General features: G+C 46.3%; 1 protein-coding gene across 3 annotated transcripts in view; it reads left to right on the top strand.

Moving 5' to 3' along the window:
• The window catches only part of KCNE2 (potassium voltage-gated channel subfamily E regulatory subunit 2), a 175,477-nt gene that overhangs the window by 22,567 nt on the left and 133,267 nt on the right, over positions 1–19,643 (top strand). The window contains exon 1 of one of the 3 annotated variants that reach the window (XM_074325714.1): positions 19–40. The exons of the other annotated variants lie outside the window; for them this stretch is intronic. The gene's annotated coding sequence lies outside the window, so the exon portion shown is untranslated. Of the gene's footprint in view, positions 1–18; positions 41–19,643 lie in introns of those variants that run through there. 3 annotated transcript variants of the gene reach the window in all.

Raw genomic sequence — 19,643 nt, 5'->3', positions numbered from 1 at the left:
TGTTGCTGGCTTTGGGTTCTCCGTGAACAAATGAGACAAGGTGAGTAGCTGCCCTGCTCATCCTTCTGTTTGTTTCTGAGAAAAGGTCGTAGTGGCTGCAATCCGGTTGTGGGATCTTGGTCTCCCGAAAAACAACAGGTCCTTTCCCCTTTGCCTTTGGGGTTGCCAGCCTCTTGAGGAAGACCTAAGCGATGCCTGCCTGTTGCCAGCAGAGCCCATTGAGGGGTTAGAAATAGTAGGATTGCTTGTGGAGGGAGAACAATCACTCCATTGTCAGATTTTTTTTTTTCCATCCAAACGCTGGGCTGCTTTGTAGCACACTTGGAGATACTGTGTTGAGGAGCCTGTGCTCTAGCAACGTTTCCTCTGTTCGTTGTCTGCTGCTTCTTGCATTGGAAAATTCCATCCTTTAACACTGGGATTATATGTCACCATTGCTGAAATCATAGACAGAGTCCACTTAATTTGCTGCAAGCATGAGAGATAGCCAGAGAGAATGGGAGAAGCATAGCATTCCCTTGTATAAAGAGAGGATTGAACGAGGTCAGTGAACCAAAGAACCAGCAGGTCAGAAACCCTCAGGGGGTCATGAAAATCTTCCAGGGTTTCCTGTTTTTAGGAGCAAAAGTGATGCCTGTTTAAATTTTAAAAAGAGAAAAAAATTAAAACGGATTTAAGAGTGACCATCACAGTTGAGCTGGGTGAGGTATTTGAGGGCTCATTCTGTTTTTCTGTATTTTTGCATATTTTTTGAAATTTCAATGATAGAAAAATTTTAGAGCGTATTTAAAATACTTCCATCTTTCATTTCAGAATGATTCGCGAGCCCCAGACAGCGTATCCTGTCCGCATGCGCGGCAGGGTGGGCTGCTCAACTGAGCATGCTCATGGGTTGACCTTAGTCAATTTAACTGTGAGCTGAAATCCCAATGCCTGTAACCCGTTGTACAGCTTCAAATGGCCTTTATTCTGAGCCGTATGTTCTTTGGTCCATATCCTGAACGGATCATTTGTTGAAGACTAGAACCATTAGCAACACAGATGCCGAAATTCATGTTAATAATAAATTGCCTGATCATAATCTTCACTTTATCTTATAAAAGATAGAAAATATAAATAAATATAAGACATGAAAGAAGATAGTCTTTTTGTCATTAAAATCTATCCCTCCAAAGATGCCCTTGGACCTCGGAAACTTAGTGTTACAGAAAGAAAAGATAGCGACAATTATGTCTAATTTTGGTTTTCATTTATAAAGAACCCATGATTGTACAGAAGTGACTATAAGCAGCAGCTAGTTGATTTTTTAAGCACAAACTATAAGAATTTCAGACATGAGGTCATGAAAGCAATGTTGGTGCCTCAATTCCTAATTAATCTCAACCTGTATTTTAATGTGAGCATCAAGCAGCCAACAGAAAACAACACTTTTATTGATTCCCCCCCCCCCCTGCATCTGATGGCCTTGAAATGGTTACCATGAAATTTCTTATTTAGTCACTGTTTCCCTAAGGCTTTTGGGCACCGACACGGTAGAAGTTTCTAGAAATAGGGCACATTGTAAGGTTTATGGGTTTTAGACACACACTCCTGCAATTCTATGTTAATCCTCACCTTTGATTAAATTTTTAAATATATTGAATATTAAAGATTATACTAACAATGAGATTTATAATATATTGGGTAAAATATACAATATTTTTTACTCTGTTTCTTTTCTTTTCTTTTCCCCCCATAATACACCATATTGGAATCATCTGTGCATGTCTCTCACCTTCTGGTCGATTTTTGATGCCAGCCGTTGCTGGGGCAACCAGCTTTGTACAGGTGTACCAGACAGTGCCTCCTTTCAGCTGCCCCATGTATCTCTCTTTCTACCCTGAGCTTCTTTGAGACAGTATCCTGGTGTTTATGCCTGTGCAACTGGAAGTTGTCAACACCCCATGAGAAAACACTCCCAAAGGGAGTGGGAGTCTATGGGGTCATGCTTCCCTTTTTCTTCCCTCATGCTGAGAATTCTAATGTGCATTCTATACAGCTTCTGAGAGGGTCCTCATAGGACATGACATGGACCATGTGGCCACGTTCTCTCCCTTCTTCCCTGCTTCACTCCCCACTGCCCTTGACTCCTGTGTGCTGGGATCACTCTCCAAAACAACCTTCCTTTCCAAAAGCTCTGCTTTCTGTGAAGAACCTAGGCTAAGAAACTAAAATGATACACTAGAATTAAGACATGAATGCAAATTGCTAAGGGATTTGGTTGCATTGTACATCTCTGTGAACGGGGTTCAAAGGGAAGCTTGGGAAATCCTGGGCCAGGTGACCATTGGAAGCACAGTATGGAGAGTTAGAATTGTCAGGTGCCCATCCAGCTCTCACAGGTGTATGAGTGTCTTCATGAAGAATGGTAGGAGAGGATCCCCAAGGCTTGGCAAACCTGTTGAACAGCTGAGAGTAAGTGTGACATCTAGAAGAAGCAGAGAACAAAACAGATATTTTCACAAACATTCAGAAATCTCACAGTCTCAGGAGTCTTCCTGCGCTATTTCTATATCGAATTCTAAAACTGCAGGCGATGCTGGCTTAGGCCCAGGAAATTGTTGCTGTTACTCTAGGGCATGGTCTCTGCCTATAGGTCAAGGTGGACACCCAGGCAAGGCTTCTTTGCTTCTGTCATGATTCATCCGCAGAAGGATGGCCTTTGCATCAGCCAGGTGATTGGCTGGACTCTCAGGATTCTGAAAATCTAGTTACCTCCCTGTACCTGTCTGTCCCTGTACCATCTAGGCCAGAGGTTCTCAAAGTATGACCCCTGGATGAGACCATCTTTTTCTGAAGGAAAATTCCCACAGGAAAGGAGGTTACAAATGCCAGTTCTTGGGTCCCATCCCAGATCTTCAGCAATCTGTTCAGACAAGCCTTCCAGGTGATTCTGCTCCTGGCTCAAGTTTGAGAACCACTGCCCTGGGCCTTTCCTTCTCACCTTGGCTTTGGAGCTTTGGTGGCCTTCAATGTCAACTTCACACTCCTGCACAGAGAATGGGCTCAGGAGACAAAAGATTACTTGACTAACCAAGAGGTGAGAATAGGGGCTAGAATTGTGTAGGAAGCCAGTTTACAAACAGATTATGTTCTGGATTTTAGAAGTCAGCTATTTGGAATGCGAGCTGTTTTCCTAGGAATGGTAGATAGGTTCCCACGCCAGCACATGGGGCATATTTAATCCTGAATCCAGCTGGAATATTGCTGCATCACAGCGAAAAGAGCAGATCACAGAGTACGGTAAAGCCATAAGGGAAATACAGAGATAATATTTTATTTATACTAATAATGGTGGTGGAAGGACACTTTGATTTGGAGGTGGGTGAAGAAGGGAAGGCGGATTTGTGAAGGCTATGAAAGAGTGGTTGGCCTTTCTCTTTAGGATGTCACGACACTAATTCCTGTAGTCAGGTTTTTCTTAAACGTGGTTCTGGACTGTTACCCTCTCTTTTTCTGAAGGCAAATTTCTCACTAGGATGGAGGTAAAGAATTCTGAGACACGTTGGCAAGAGTTGAAAAGGAGCAAGGAAAGAGAAAGGGAATTAAAGGGAATGTCGGTTTGTTTTTTTTTAACACCAGCATCAGTGGAGACAGAATTAACTTGAATTGTGAGCAGTGAGAGACGGATGGGCAGAGAGAGGGTCAGGATTCCCCGCTGACAAAAGAAAGGAAAGAAAGGAGACAAAATCTGGCCATCCCGTGTGGGAGATGCTGTTCTGGAAGCCTTCCTCCCATTTGTTGCCCTTAGATTTGGCCTTTTGTCGGTCCCATTTCATGTCACCTTGTCTCTTTTCGGGCTCCAGATGGGCAGCTGACCAGAGACCTTGACAATGACCCCTGGTATGGCAGAAGTAGGTGAACTAGACCAATCCGATATCCCCCTTTTCCCTCCTAGGTATATGAGCCGAGGAACCCAGAGCATTTGTTCAATCTGTGATGGGAAGAGCTATGTGGCTGGTCATGATCACTTTCCATGTTTTCAAATCAAATGCTTCTGGCTAGGCTTCCTGTGGTGGTTAAAATACTTTCTCTTTGGGTTCACTATGCCTTTATTAGCTATTCTATTTGTGTACCATACAAACTGTTGCCACTGGTGGCCACACAGCTGGATTTGGAGAAATGTGGTAGCCCTAACAGACTGGATTGATTGAATAATATTGCCTGACAAATGGCTCCGTATACCAAAGAGAGCTTGAGACTTAATTACCAATGTCATTTATCTCTCTATTTGTACCCCAACCATAAGTGACTCGTTCCTCATTAACGTTGGGTCATCTTCCAAAAGGAAGAAAAGAAGCCAAAATATCAGGAAGGGGAGAAAATTAAAACCTGCATGTCTTTGTTCCCCATCTCATTATCCTGATAAGTCATAACAGACTCTGTTAATTAGATGGGCAGCTTTCACTGGCTGACTCCTGTCCAACAATTACCTCAGAAAGAAGCACCACTGGGAACGTTTCCTTCCCTTCGGAGGAGATGAAAGGAAGTTTGTAACAAAAAGAGGGATCGTTTCCCCGGCCATGCTGGGGGGAATCACAGTTGTCAAGGCACATTTCTAGACTGAGGGCTGGGGCTGTGTCAGGGACATCGCTTGTGCATTATGGCGAAGACAGAGTGTCTGACGCTGCCCTGCTAATCTAAGGCTTAGGTAATCGTCCCCAGTGCCTCCAAGTCCCCTGGGAAGATTAGAGCCTAAATAAATAGGGGAACAGGTGTAAGAGGGCCTGATTTGATCTGACCAAATTAATTGCTGAGATTGGGCTTGCATTCGGTAACGGGAAACAGGGAATTAACTACAGCTGGAATACAGCTAATCCTTTGGTTTCGCTGTGACTGTGTGTGTATAAAACAGACTGGACTCGCTGGGAACACAAACAAAGAGGGATCTGAAGTGAAGGCACGCTGCATCCTTGCAGGGGGAAGGCTGGGCAGTGAGCTGGCCCCAGGAGGTGGTCATATACACGTCCCAGACAGATGGCCTGGGACAGTCCTGGGACAGTTTATCTATTGTCCCTGCAAAAGTATTAAGTGTGCCCCTTTCATTCTCAAAAAAAGTCCCAGTTTGGACTGTAAATTAAATGGTTACTGTATTTCAATGTCAATTTTAAGCTCTTTTTTTTTTTTTTACTGGAAGAGTGAGTGGTATCATAGGTTGAATTGTGCCCCCCAAAATATGTGGAAGTCCTAACCCCCAGTACCTGTGAAAGTGACCTTATTTGGACATAGAGTCATTGCAGATGATCACATTAAGATGAGGTCATCAGGGTGGTCCCCAATCCAGTATGACTGGTGTGCTGATAAACGGGGGATATTTGGACACAGAGACCGATGTGCACACAAGGAGAATGTCGTGTGATGATGGAGGCAGAGATTAGGGTGGTGCTTGTACAAGCAAAGGGTGCCAAAGAGTGCCAGCAGCCACCAGAATCCAAGGGAGAGGCCTGGAACAAATCCTCCCTCACAGCCTCGGAAGGAACCCACCCTGCCAACACCTCGCCCTCCGACTGCCGCCCTCCAGAACTGTGAGACAACACATTTCTGTGTTTTAAGCCATCCATTTGTGGTATGGTTTAAACTGATTCAAGTGGGTACTGGTGTCAAAGTGTCTGAAAACACTCATTGCTCTTAGTTTGTACATTTCCCAGAAAGGAGCTGTCATGATGGCAAAGGCTGGCTTCCGGGCTAGAGTGAGAAGTCAGTCAGTGAACCCATACAGTTTCTGAGTGCCAGGTGCTGGGGACAGGGTGACGGAGACAGACGTGGTTCCTGGCCTCTAGGAGCCAGCAGGCTGATGGAAAGGGAGGCAGTGCAGCAGACCTTGTACTTAGTTGAACATGAATAGATACCAAGTGTGCAGAGGACAGAGAGAAGCTCATCCCTGGGGGACACCCCAAACTGGGCTGGAAAGCAAAAGGCTCCCCAAGAAAGTGACATCTAAGCTGATCTGAAAAGCAAGGGTTACCTGGATTGAAAAAATGGGGAGTGGGAGGAGCTGGGAGTGGGTGAAGACTCTAGGGCAAGAGGGAGTAAGGGGTGTACACATGCCCAGAGAAACCCAACAGCAGGAGCTGAGTGGGACACTGGCGGAGGGCTGACTTGTTTCAGGTTCTTCATCTCAGCCTCAGTGCCTCATTCTTCAAAGGTTTAAAGCGTACTTACCATGTACCCGACCCTGAGCTAGGCGCTGGGGGATTCCAGTGGTGGGTACCACCACATAAAGTGCCAATTAAGCAGTTGCTAGGCCGGGGCTGGGGGAAGTGGTGCGAGCAGCGGGAGAGAACAAAGCTACCACTTCTGTCTGAAGAATTCAGAGCAGTGGAGGAGGCCACCTCTGATGTGAATCGGAGGAAAAGCTATTGCAATGGCTAGAGCTAGGGGAGATGGGAGAAACTGAACACGTTAATCCCTTGCTCAGAAGAGGGGCCCTTTGGTCCCTGGTCTCTTTGGCCAACAGTTTTCATGTGACTGGACTTGGAGTGGTCACATGTAACATCCAGAAGCACTAATGTTTTCCAAGTATATAATTCTATTTCCCTGAAGCAGAATTTGGGTTGCCGCTTGTCTAGGTTTCATTCAGGGGCATGGCAGAACATTTCAGAACATTCTTCAGAACACCTTTGTGATGGTCTCTTGCCCTTATGGTCCCACGCGCCACATCCTTGGACCCAGGTTCCCAGGACCTACGCAGACGCCATCTTGAATTTGGGCTTTCGTCCCCTTGGCCAGAATCTGAGGAAATAATGAAATCGATAGACTTAATGTATACGGTGCATAGATTTTTGAGTAGCTTTGATAGTTCTCAGGTGCAACCGAATCAAAAGGAGCCATTAACACTGCCATTTTCAAGATGGATTTCCAGGTTGGATGTGAAAGTCACTGTCTTCTGTAGTTGATTTCAATTCTCTGTCTCTGATGGGCCCAGGACGAAATCTTTTCATCAGGCAAAACTGGGCTCTGATTTTGCAGGCATGGCATTTATTATGCAAGCGTACAGGTCTGCATTTCAAAATGAAAAATAACAATAATAATTAAACTTTCTCTAGGCTTCTCGGATCCAAACCACTCTTGCAAAACTACCTTTGGATGAGCTTTAAGTGTCAGCAAATCAGAAACATGTGGATTTAATTTCCTTTGAAATACACCAGGGGAACAAGGAGGCAACAGGGCTTGGCAGCCAGCTTCTTAGGGTTTGCCAAACCCCAAATATCTCACACTCTGTGAGAGCCATCGTGCTGGCCCCCAGCAGTCTCAGCTGGCCAGCCCAGCCACTGAATTTCTTGCTGTGCCATCTAGGTTTTCTCTAACCATTAGGCTGATCTCTTGGTTCATGCACGCTAGCTGCCAGAAAGACGTCGTTAACACCACCCACATGCTTAGCAGGGCTTTGGAAGAGGGACCAATACTGCAATGAGGTGTCAGGTTGGCTCCAGTCTTATCTGGACGAGCAGGCCATCTTTGCAGCCATTACAGTGCTTTTAAAACCTAAACCAACTGTGAGAGAGGTTTTCCAACTTGATTTCTAGACGGGAAAATATTTTGCTTTTATGGTGGATGATGGTATCAGGTCCCAAATGTATTATGTTTCGTGATCGTCCAACACTCAATGCTTATAATGTGAAACATGTCCATGCACTGCCACCCTACCATTACGTTCCAAGGTAAATATGGGCCCACCGAGCCCCTGGGAAAATAAAGGAGCAATTTCATTAAAGGAGAGAAGCCGCACAGTCCAGCAGCTCTGATATGTCCCCCAAACCCCCAGATCCTGCCACTCTAATTTAAGAGTAAGGATGTGCCAACAACAGATCCTCTGGTCCGTTCCTTTTCTTTCTTGATATTAATGCTTCCCTTTTTCTTCCTATATTTTCTATGCCAAGCAGCCTCTTTTGCCTAAATACTATTAATGTATATTAAATGCAAAGGGCAAATTGAACCTTAAAAAAGTAGTTTTTGCATCCAGAACAACTACTGCTCGTGTGCCTGCTATGTGTCACATGCTTAGTACATGCTGGCTCTCTTCTTATCCTCATCTCACCGGAGAGGCACCTGAGGCAGCCCCAGAGGAACAGAGCAACCTACAAATCACACAACCAGTAAAGAACAGCTGGAACTTGACCTTGTACTGCTGGGCTCCAGAGCTGATGTTCTTTCGATGCTGCCTCTTACTCCATCGTGATGGCTCATTTTATGTGTCAACTTGACTGGCCCAGGGGGTGCCCAGATATTTGGTCAAACAGTATTCTGAATGTTTCTGCAAGAGTGTTTTTTGGATGAGTAAGTTCCAGCTGCAGGAAACAATGCTGCGAGGAAGGAATGATACCTCGCAAGTTCCCACCTGGAGAAAATGAACACAGGGAAAGGATCCTTAAGAGTAAAATTATCCTCCAAAGAATTGGATGCTGAATGGGACAAGGATTTCTGTGTGAGTGAGGGAAAATACCGTATTATCTTTGCTGGCTGATGTAAATAAACTCCAAGGCCATTGGCCTTGGAGTAAAGACTATTGGCACTTACCCTAGGTGAGTACCCAGTCCATTTCTTTCTGTTTTATAAAGCCACCCCAGCCTCAGGGTTAAGAACAAATTGCGTCTCCCTGACCTCCTCTTGCCTTTACAACGTCCCCTCTGGCAGTCCGGGGCATGGGGATGTCAAACATTGAAGGTGTGTCCTGACTGTTCATTGAAATCCAAGGGAAAACTGGTGAAGGAATGCTTGTCCATCTTCTGCTGCTCTTATCACGTGGTCAGCAGTCCAGGAGGAGGAGGCTGTGGCCTTCTACTGCTCTTTCTAAGTAGCACACGGGAATTGTATTCTTCTGGCCTTCAGCAGCTACAAGATCCCTGCATACGCCTCCAACCCTCCCCCATTCTTCAACCTCCCACCCCAAGCATTTTTGTGTTGAAACCTCTGCAGAGAATAAATGGAGGGGTAGGGCTGGCATATCCACTTGAAGGATGCAACCCCTCACACACCGACCCCTGATTCTGCAGGAGCCGAGAAGCTGATGGCAGAGAAGGATGACCAGGAAGGAAGGGCTGGGACTGCTGCTGCAAAGATGGGGCAGCAGGTGGAACCTGGTGCTTGCAAGCAGGGAGCTTTGGTTTTAATTAATGACATCTAGCAAGTTGTCACCTGGGGACAGTCCCCCTTTATCCGCGGTTTTGCTTTCTGCTGTCTCGGTTATCCGCGGTCAAACTCAGTCAGAAAATATTATTAATAAATGGAAAATTCCAGAAATAATTCGTAAGTTTTACATTGCACGCCATTGAGTAGCATGATGAAAACTTGCACCTCTTGCCCCGACCCACCCAGAACATGAATCATCCTTTTGTCTACACTGTAGATGCTTGGTGCCCATTAGTCACGTAGTAGCTGTCCTGTTATCAGAGTGACTGCCCTGGTATCCCAGTGCTTATGTTCAAGTGACCATTATTTTACTTAACGGCCAGAAACAGCGAGATTAGTGATGCTGGCAATTCAGATATGCCACAGAAAAGCTGTAAAATTATTTCTTGAAGGGAAAAGGTATGTATGAACATATAGGGAAAAACATTACACAGAGGATGCCAAAAAAAATATGTATACACATTTTAAGAAAGGAAAAAACTCTTAAAATTGTAATACTCAATATGTACTGATAACAAAAGATGAATACAAGTCACATTTGACTTCTGCAATTACAAGAGATGCTCAAAGTGGTTACCATCAGCGTCTAGACACTTCTGATGATGGCGATCTACTGCTTGAGCAATGTTGACCAAAGTGACCACTTGTATACATGTTTTTGGTACCCCTGGTATATAGGTATATAGGGTTCGACACTATCTGTGGTGTCAGGCATCCACTGGGGGTGTTGGAACACATCCTCTATGCATCAGGGAAGGTGTAAGAGTGACACTTAAGAAATCACTTAGCCCATAGCTTGATTCACCTCCCAGTGTGCTATTCAGCTGTTTCCTTTGTTTCTCTCCCTCACTATCCGATTTAATGGCTCTGCTTTCCCGAGGCTACCTGCATACTTTGCTAATCTAGCTAATCAGCAGAACACTAACTTGCAAGAAACTGAGTCAGCCCTCTGGACACCTGCAACCAGGCTGCAATTGTTGACTGGAGATTCTCTGTCAGATGACATATGACTCACCGTAAGACTGGGTTCTAGATGAACAAACCAGACCCCAGGAGATGTTCTCCCAGATGAGTCACATGACTGACTCCCCCTTTCCTTTGTTCTGCTTCTTCTTGTGTACGGATAAAATCTTCTGACCTTTCTAGGAATGAGGAGATGGCCTTCGGACAGGAGTCTGCCATCTTCTCAGAATCCCCACATTCTGAATAAACCTGCTTTTCTTTCCACCAACCTTGTCTCTCAATTTTAAACTTTTTCAAGCAGTGGGCAGCCGGGCCTTAGCACGCTAACAAAGGGATCCTTGGACTGGATAACTGGGTAGCATTTGCTTTGGTCAAGGTGACAGAAGACGTTCTCATCCTTCCATTGAAATCCTTCTGTGTCTTTCCCAAACCCCAAGTCCTAGAACAATATCATTTTCAAATGGTCTGGTTTGGACTTCACACTGTGTGCTAGCTGCTGTGAGCAGCAGAGAAGAAAGAGCATTTTCCATTGAAAAATGAGCCTCAAACTCACTAGTTCTGCCTGAAGCCAAACACTCTGGACTTCCAGGGGCTTCTCTGTAATGGATCATGGGTCAGTTTTCATTCTTTGCAAAACACGGCTATATTTTTTTCTTCTGCCGGTCAATTGAGTTAATTTCTTGCAAGCGGGGTTGAACACGAAATGCCATTTCTCATGGAAATGGTTTAATTTCCATTATGTCCACATACAGGCTTGCTTTCAGAATGGCTCCAACGTGCTGGCCAATGTCCTCTGAATTGAGGAGGAAAATAGAGACGATTGAAACATGTGCTTTAAGAAAAGAAGCCAAAGAGGTCTATTCATTCGTATTGACCTTGGAGATAGGTATCAAGTAATGTTGAAGTTCAAGCCTGATTATTTGCCGGGGAGCAAGCATGGCTCCTGTCCTGCGTTTTGTGGCCGTGATTCTCTCCCTTAGGGAGCTTCAGTATCAGGTGCCATTCCCAAGCGGTCAGGTGTGTTGGATGGGTCCTGGCACCACCTGGTCTCATTCCATCTCAGCAGAGTTGTCCCTGCAAGCCAGCCAGGCCTGGTGTCATTGGTAATGCCACAGATACCTACTGTAAAACTAGTGGCTTTCTAAGTGATTCCCTTCTGGAATGTCTCCAGCTTGTAAAGGGGTCTGGTTGCCCATTCAATTGTCTTAGCCTTTAAAAATATTGATTCAAATGGAAAGTTCCTTTAAAAGGTACAGATGCCTAGCCCTACCTCAGATTAATGAAATAGAATTACCTGGGGATGGGGTCTGGGCACTAGCATTTAAAATATCTTCTCTGGTGGGTGCTTCTAAGCAGCCAGGGCTGAATGAGAGAAATGACAGCTATCTCTTGGCTGTGTCTTCTGCGATTTCTGGGTCTCTCTCTCTCTCTGTCTCTCTCCAGGTGGTGCTGTGACATTTCTAGGTGTAGGTAGGAGAGTGTTTATGTGTGTGTGGGGGGTGGGGTGGGGGTGGTCATTGTAGCAGGCTCTGTTGTTAGGGAAACAGGCATTGCATGAGCTAAGCCCCCCTGGCAGGTGAACACACTCACACACTCAGATTCTCTTCCCAGGTTGAAAGGTCCTCACACTGGTCACCTGGCTGGGCGCGCAGGGTATCCAGCAACCATGGGTGCTGCAGTTCCCGAGCTTACCTTCCAATCTGTGGGATTTTTTTCACTTATATTCTGGTTCCCCTTTGGTGAAAAAGATAATTTATGTCAGTGGTACTACAAACTCTTTCATCTTATGACCCTTTGGGATTTTCTAAGCCCTGTAAGCCCCACACCCCCTTGTTGTTTGTAGGCCATGGTGCAGTCCAATTACCACGAAAAGGTTTACAAGAGACACACTTTGAATATAAGGACACAGACACACTAAAAGTACAAGGATGGGAAAAGAGGTGCTATGCAGACTCAAAGCACAGAAAACTTAAGATCAAAGCAGGCTTCAAGGTAAGGAGCATAAACAGAGGTAATCCGCCCAAACACTCCCATCCCATCCCTGTCTCCCTACCCCCACTGCCTTGGCACTGGGTCCGGCCCAGCCTGCAGGTCAGCTGTGTCCCTAGGGATAGAAAGCTTGGGGCCCAGCTCTGGGACTCTTCAGGCCCTCGGAGGTCTTATGGCCGCCCCGTGTCCCCACAGCTCCTCCTTCCCCCGCCCTGCTCTGGGATCCTCCTCTCTCCTCTTCTCCCGTCTCCTCCTACTTTCCAGGCCCTTGGATAATGTCACCCAGGATTTTAGTGTTTGCAAAAGCAGGGCAGAATCTTTTCAGCTGGGCCCAAATCCCCGAGGCAAGGCCAGGTGAAGCTGGGCTACCAGCTGGACATGGGTGCCGGAGAGAAACAAAGGGAACCAAACCCGAATTAGTATTTTAACAATTGAGCCTGTCGCTTTCCCCAGGTGCCCACGAGCGGCACTCATTTTCTGCTATTCCAGACTCTTGGTCTTCGTTTGGAAGTCAGCTGCCGAGGTGCTTACCTTTCTTCTCTCTCCCCCACCACTGAGTTGAACCTGCCTGAAGCAGCCCTCACTGTTTGCAGGAGCCTCCCAGCTCACTCAGAAATCCTGTGTTGAACTGAGCAGAATTGTTATTCCCTCTGCAGCAACACAGTAGCAGAGATTGGGGTGCTGGATAGTCCACACGGGGTGTTTTTTAGCCTGACCCTCCTCTGTGTGGAGGTTGCTGCGTTCAGGGAAGAGAGCAGTTCTCACTTATCACATGGACTTATGCTATTTTATAACAAAATCGCACTGGTGGGGCGCGTAGGAACTTGCTCCCCAAAGTGAGGTCTGGGGACGAGTAGCAGCTGTGTCATGTGGGCGCTTCTTAGAAATGCAGATTTTCAGCTGACCCCAGACCTGTGGCGTCAGAACCTGTATTTTGATAAGATTCTAGGTTATCTGTGCACATATGAAAATTTAAGAAGCACTGGTCTACGTCACACTGACATGCACTGAAACAGGACTGTTATTTATTTTAAAGAGAGTTTTAAACAAGGGGAAAAAGGCACGAAAAATTTTTCTTATTAAAGTAGCAAAGAGTACAAATAAAAAGAGATTACAGCAATATTTCTGTTAAAGGGATACTTTTTCTTTTTATCAGACCCTGCTGGTGGGAGTACAAGCTCGTACCGTTTCTAAAGGGCAACGTATTGGAGAAGTCTCAGAACTTTCCACAGCTCTTTAAAGGAACAATTTTACTGCCGTGGCTTGATCTCAAGGAAAAATTTAGGTCAGGATGTAGCTTCAATGCTACGGTGAAAAGGCTTTTCTGACGTTGTTTTTCTGATCTTCCTGTCTAAGAGAACCCCAGTTTTGCTGGGGATTTTAGACACATGGTGGGGAGCAATATGTCTAAAATTGTTTTCTGGACCCTTTTGCCGGTAGGAAGGGTTGGACAGTGACATGTAAGCAGAAGTCGTGGGGCAGCACCTTCAGGAAAATGCTCTGTGAGGGAAATCAACTGAGTTCCCAGCACCGTCCTGACCTATGACCTCTGGCCCGCTCTCCTTCTTGATCCTGCTTGGAACTCTGTCGGGATGTTGGAGGCCACTACCCATTCACCCAAGGTCAATCAGCTCTGCCTCCTTCCAGACTTTTCATTAGATGAGAAAAATACAATCCTAATTTAAGTCATGGTGTCTCAGGGGTGTGATATTTTGCATCTGAACACAAGTCCTAACGTACATGCCACTTAAATGTCCAAAATTAGAGGGTTAATTCATAAATTATCATTTATCCACAGAACAAAATGCAATATGGCATAAAATTATGTAGAATAGTCTCCTCAGTTGTCTGTGAGGGAATTTATGGGTGTTTCCCACCTGTTAGGACCACCATACCTCAGATTCTCTCTCTGGCCTTTGGTTCCTGTCACCTGCAGAAGTGCTTGAGGACTGTCCCAGACCCTGCTCCTGCTGCTGGACCCTTGGGGAGGTCAGCCCCAGATGGCTACCTCATGCTTACCTGGCTGCCAACACCTGCCTTGGTCCTGTGCTGGGTGGGGTTGTGGTGCTTCCGGGTTGCTCCAAGGGGCTGAGCTATGGCTCGGGGCAGGCTGGGGACCCGAGGCTTCGCCAGCAGTCGCGCTGTCCTCATTCCCACCTGACCCCATGCCTCCGTGCACCTCACATCAAAGCTCTGCTCATCCAAAAATGAGTTCTTGCCCCCCCATTCATTAGTCTCAGCTGCTCCCCCGTGTGTGTGTGTGTGTGTGTGTGTGTGTGTGTGTGTGTACACACGTGCGTGCACGTATTTAAAGTGATACAAACCGGAATTTAAAATTTAATAGTAGTAATTCCTGATGGTGAGATTGGGGTGCTTAAAAGTTTTGAAACATTTTTTTCTTGCTTAATTGTGTTTTAAACTTTCTACAATAAACATATTTTACTTGTATTAAAAAAAGTTGCATCTGAAATCCATCAGGACTCTAATCACTGAATACACCTAACTTAATTGCTTGGAACATTTAACTGAGCTTCCTGCCACCTTAGGCAAAGTATTTCACCTGTGTTGATGTAGGGGCATGGGCATAGGGAGGGGACAGTGTGTGTTGGTGTGGGGGGCATATACCATAGGCATAAAAAACCTTGTAGAACTGTGGTTTCAAATTATTTCTAGTAGAAATTATTTCTAGTAGGAGACAACTCCCAGTCCTGTAGAACAACAGTTAATAGTATGTGTGTGTGTCTATGTCTCGCTCTTATTTTTCCAGCTTTATTGAGATACAGTTGATATAAAATGTGTAAGTTTAAAGTGCACAATGAACGTGTTGATTTGATACACTTGTTATCTCTACCTTTACCTGTGTCTCTGAAAGACTGAAAACAACGCATTCCAGCAAAGTCCAAAGGTCTGGTCCTCTGGGGCTCCGTGACCTGTTCTCTCTGGAATGCCGGTTCATTGGGCTCCCTGCCCTGTGGCTAGTGGGAACTGGGCGTCAGGGAGCAGGGAAGCTGCAGGGAGCTGTAGCTTAGATCAGTGATTCCTCTGGGGCTCCCCTGGGTTTTCACATTGGCACGTCCCTGGGGAGTGGATGGGGTCTCCAGTCACAGTGAGGAATAGGATGGTTAGTTTGATGGTTGATATTACAGAAGTGGAGTCAGGGTCACCATAAAAAAAATTAGAAAATGTCCTAATTCCCACTATATCCTGCACCCGTGCAACCCTCCCATTTGCTGTTAAAGGCTGTTGGCTTCAGGCTGATTTGCAGAAAGATTGATTGTCATGATGGGACTTTCAATTCAGGTGGGGAAGAGGAGGAGGGCTTCAGGGATGCCCGCGTGGTGGGTCTCTACTCAGTTTAGTTCATTAGGGGTTTTTCTCTGAGGGATCCTGCTTGGCACGACGGATTTTGCTTTGAGAGTTGGATTTTTCGAGTGCCTTGTTGCAGGGGACAAAATTTCAGTCTTTCTTTCACTGTTATAACAAAAGAAGGCTCTTTTGTGCCCTGTGGAGATTCCTGAATTTCTGTGTCATCCCCACTCCTGGTATCTGATAGCCCCTCCTTGCTTTATTTTCAGAATATCCCCATTGATGGGTAGACCTCTCTCCCGTCTGTCATTATCCTCTACCCCCCAATTCCCCTCCCTCTGTCATCCTGCAATGCTGCACAGTGCTTAAAGCAACTTCAAAAACTGACTTCCAAGCGCCCCCCCCTTTTACTTTAAATGCTGTCTCCCTCACTCCACCAGCCCCAAACAGAACACAAACCACCCAATGTTTCTTATTCATCGTTTACCTTTCCTTAATCACACCAGCTAACATCCACTGAGCATATACGCTATTTCCAGCACATGCATTCGGTTAGTTTGATTTTGTGGTGCGCTCTGGCTCTGGGGCTTACTTAGATCAACATCTGGAACCCGCCCCCCCCACCCCCATTCTTAAGGGTCCATATGGCCCAGGGAATAGGTAGCGGGAATCAAAGACCTAGGGTGTTTAACTTGCTCAAACATCTCTACATAGATGTCACATTTAATCCTCAGTCAGGTATTTTTATTATTAGCCCCATTACAATTTTTGTATTGAGGTGAAATTCATATAATATAAAATTAAGCATTTGAAAGTGAACATTTCAGTGGCATTTAGTATATTCACAGTGTTGTGCAACCACCATCTCTATCTCGTTCCAAGACATTTTCATTGCTCCCAAAAGAAAACCTGTACTCATTAAGTAGTTATTCCTCATCCCTCCCTCCCCGGACCCCTGGCAACCATCAACTGCTTTGTCTCTATGGACTGATCTATTCTGGATATGTCATATAAATGGAATCATACAATTTGTGGCCTTGTGTGTCTGCCTTTTTTCACTTAGCATAATGTTTTCAAGGCTCATCCACGTTGTAGCATGTGTTAGTACTTCACTCGTTTTTATGGCAGAGTAATATCTCATTGTATGGATATGCCACATTTTGTTTATCCATTCATCCACTGATGGACACTTAGGGTGTTCCTACCTTTTGACTGGTGCGAACATTCTTATCCAAGTATGTTCCGAGTACCTGTTTTCAACTCTTTGGGGTGTATATATACCTAGGAGGTCCTATTATGATAATTCTCTATTTAACTTTTTGAGGAATCTATTGGCATCATGTTAAAAGCAGGGAATCTGAGCCCCAACGAAAGCATTACTAGTCAAGGTCACATAGGTAACTGTGACAGCGCCAGCACTAGGACCCAGGAGCTGTCACTACTGCCATTTTAAGGACCTGGACAGCAGGGGACGACATTCATTTGACCACCAAACATCCACGGAGGACCAGAGCTAGCCCTGTGGCAGATTTGACAATAACCCTCAGAAAGGAGCTTCCCAGTGCCAGAAACTTCAGGAGAAAACAAAACAAGGGGAGCATTTTTAACCCTAAATCAACAGGAGACGCTCCCACGTAAATTCCATCAAGCCAGCCATCTATTTGAGCAGTAATGTTTGCTGTGCCCTGCTGCACTTCAATATCAGTGTGGGGAGTTCATGACATCCTCCAACAGACAGAAAAGGTCCACTCTCCCCATTTCTAATTGTCTTTCACTGGCTGCATTTCTCGATTGAGACTGGGGGGCAAAAGCCGATTTGGTTCTGAAGTTCTGATTGGATTGGGGAGTCTGGGAGAGTCACTGTCCGAACAGAATCTGTTGATGGCATCGCATGGTCAAAGGGTTACATGTCAGGGTCAGGAAGAGAGTGGTGGCCTGGCTACAGCTCTCACCCTTAGGGAGAGGGAGGGCGTGAGAGATGGGGGAGGGACCAGGGCATGAGCATGGGGAATCTTATTTTCTAGAGAAATTTTTACTATTTAGAGGCAAATTCGATTGTCTACCCTCGACTTTTCCCGGCTCACTGGAGCATTCCCCGTGTGGAAAGGTGACAGACAAAGGCTTTAGCCAGCTAGGTTTGAAAACAGACGTGGGCCCCTCCCGGCCCCCACCCTCCCACGTCGTCTCCCCTCCCTGGCCCGGCTGACCTGATTAATCAGAACCCTGCCAAGCCCACTGAGGAGGGTTCCCAGGCTAATCTAATCTCCGTCCCCACGAGGGGACAGACACCCCCGCTCGGCCAATGAGACGCAACAGTGCAAGCTCCGCCGGGCTGTGGAAAATTCCACACGCCAGGCGGCTCCGGCGGCCCCTGGCGGCGTCGCGCGCTGCGCATCCCGCAGCCCCCGGCCGCCGAGCGGGGTCGCTCGCGGAGCCCATCGAAACCACCGGTTTCTGGGAGCTGCTGCACGAGTCATCGCGCAAGACGCTGGTTTTCTTTCTTTCTTCTTTTTTCTTTTTTTTTTTGCCTGTTCTCCCCACCTCTACGAGGAAAGCTTTCAGCAAATCAACGAAAAGCTGGCGATGCCTGTGTTATTGGGGGGGGGGGGGGGAGGGCAACGACGGTGGCATTTCCCTCCCTTGTGACTTTATTGTGTGTGTTATAAACCACCGTCTCCAGCCCCCGCCTCGCCCACCCATGCTCTGGTCTGGGACTTTCCCCCAAGTTCCTCCGCCGGCTATTGCAACTCAGTACCTGTTGGGAGAATGAATGAAAGGGCACCTTTCTAGATCCATCCACCTCGGAACTACCAGACCCTTTTAGAAGTGCGGGTGGTCCTAGAGAGCGAAGGGTTAGGGGTTAGGAAAAGTATCTGTATCGCGAAGGTGCGGAGGGAGACCCAGCAACCAATCCCAACGCAACAGGATCAATGCTTTGGTCCAGATGCTCACAGAAAATTCCAGGGCCACAAAGGAGGGACCGTTTGCTCAGTGCGCCAGTGCGGGGAGGAGGGGATGCAGACCCGAGATGGAAGAAGCACAGGAGCTAGCCAGACAGAGGAGGGGGAGGCGCCGGGAGCCTGTGTTCCAGCCCGGAACGAGGCTGCTGGGCAGGCGCTGCGTTTCCACGAAGCTGGGCTGTGTTACCAGATCCCTATCTTTCTGAACGCCACGTGAATTACTGCCATAAATCCCCATTATTTCAGGGGATCCAGGCCCGTTTCTGCTTCTCGCAATGTGAAAGAACCTAGTGAACACAGTCCAAAAATGAGAGTACAACCTTGCCCAGAGTGCTTCTGCCAAAAGACAATCACAATGGCTGCTTCTGGGATTGGAGGGGGGAGGGGGCAAGAGAAGGAAAGGGAAAAATACAGGTTTTTCTTTTTAAAGGAGAGTATGAGGCGTCAGGAGGAACCCACGGAACTGAAAGGGAGGAAAGGGCCATCCCCAGTCCAAAAGCTTGAGCTAAGTGAACCAATCTGAATTTAGGGAGACAGGAAAGCACGATGCCTGGGTTCTGCTGGTGACCAGTTGAGGGTCCTGGAAAAATCTAAATTCTCTGAGTCTTAGGAAAATCTCCCAAATTTTCTGAGTCTTAGTTTTCTTCTGTAAAAGCACAATAATAACATTTCCTGAGATTAAAATAAAATGAAACTGTTTGTAAAGAAATACGTGAAAGTGTTTTTTACCCAGATGCATAAACTATGTATATCTGTCTTTTTAGTTGAATTAACTTTGACAAAGAGCCATGGCTAAATTAATCAATCAATACATATGTTAATGTACTTGGTAAATATTTACTGAGCACCTACTATATGCCAGGCACTGTTATATGCCTGGGGATACAGCACTGAACAAAACACAACAATCCCCGCTCTAGGGAAGCTCTCATTGTCTTGTGGAGACAGGTGATAAACAAATAAGAAAACTACAGACTATTTGAGGTGGTGATAAGTGACCTGGAGAGAACTAAAGCAGGAAAAGGGGAAGGGGCATGTGAGGTGGGAGGTGGTTTTTGAACAGAGTGATGAGGAAAGGCCTCACTGAGAAGGTGGTCTTTGAGCAGACACCTGACAAGGAAGTGAGGGGCTGAGACCCATGGATTTCTGGAGGAAGAACATTCTAGGTGGGGAGCTCCACCAGTGCAATGGCCTGAGATGGGACTGTGGCTCTCCCTATTGGAGGACAAGATGTGATGGAGGGAGTAAGTGATAAGG

This window comes from Rhinolophus sinicus, linkage group LG01, assembly GCF_036562045.2.
Source record: "Rhinolophus sinicus isolate RSC01 linkage group LG01, ASM3656204v1, whole genome shotgun sequence".
NCBI lineage: Eukaryota > Metazoa > Chordata > Mammalia > Chiroptera > Rhinolophidae > Rhinolophus > Rhinolophus sinicus.
This window is presented reverse-complemented; position numbering and strand designations above follow the sequence as displayed.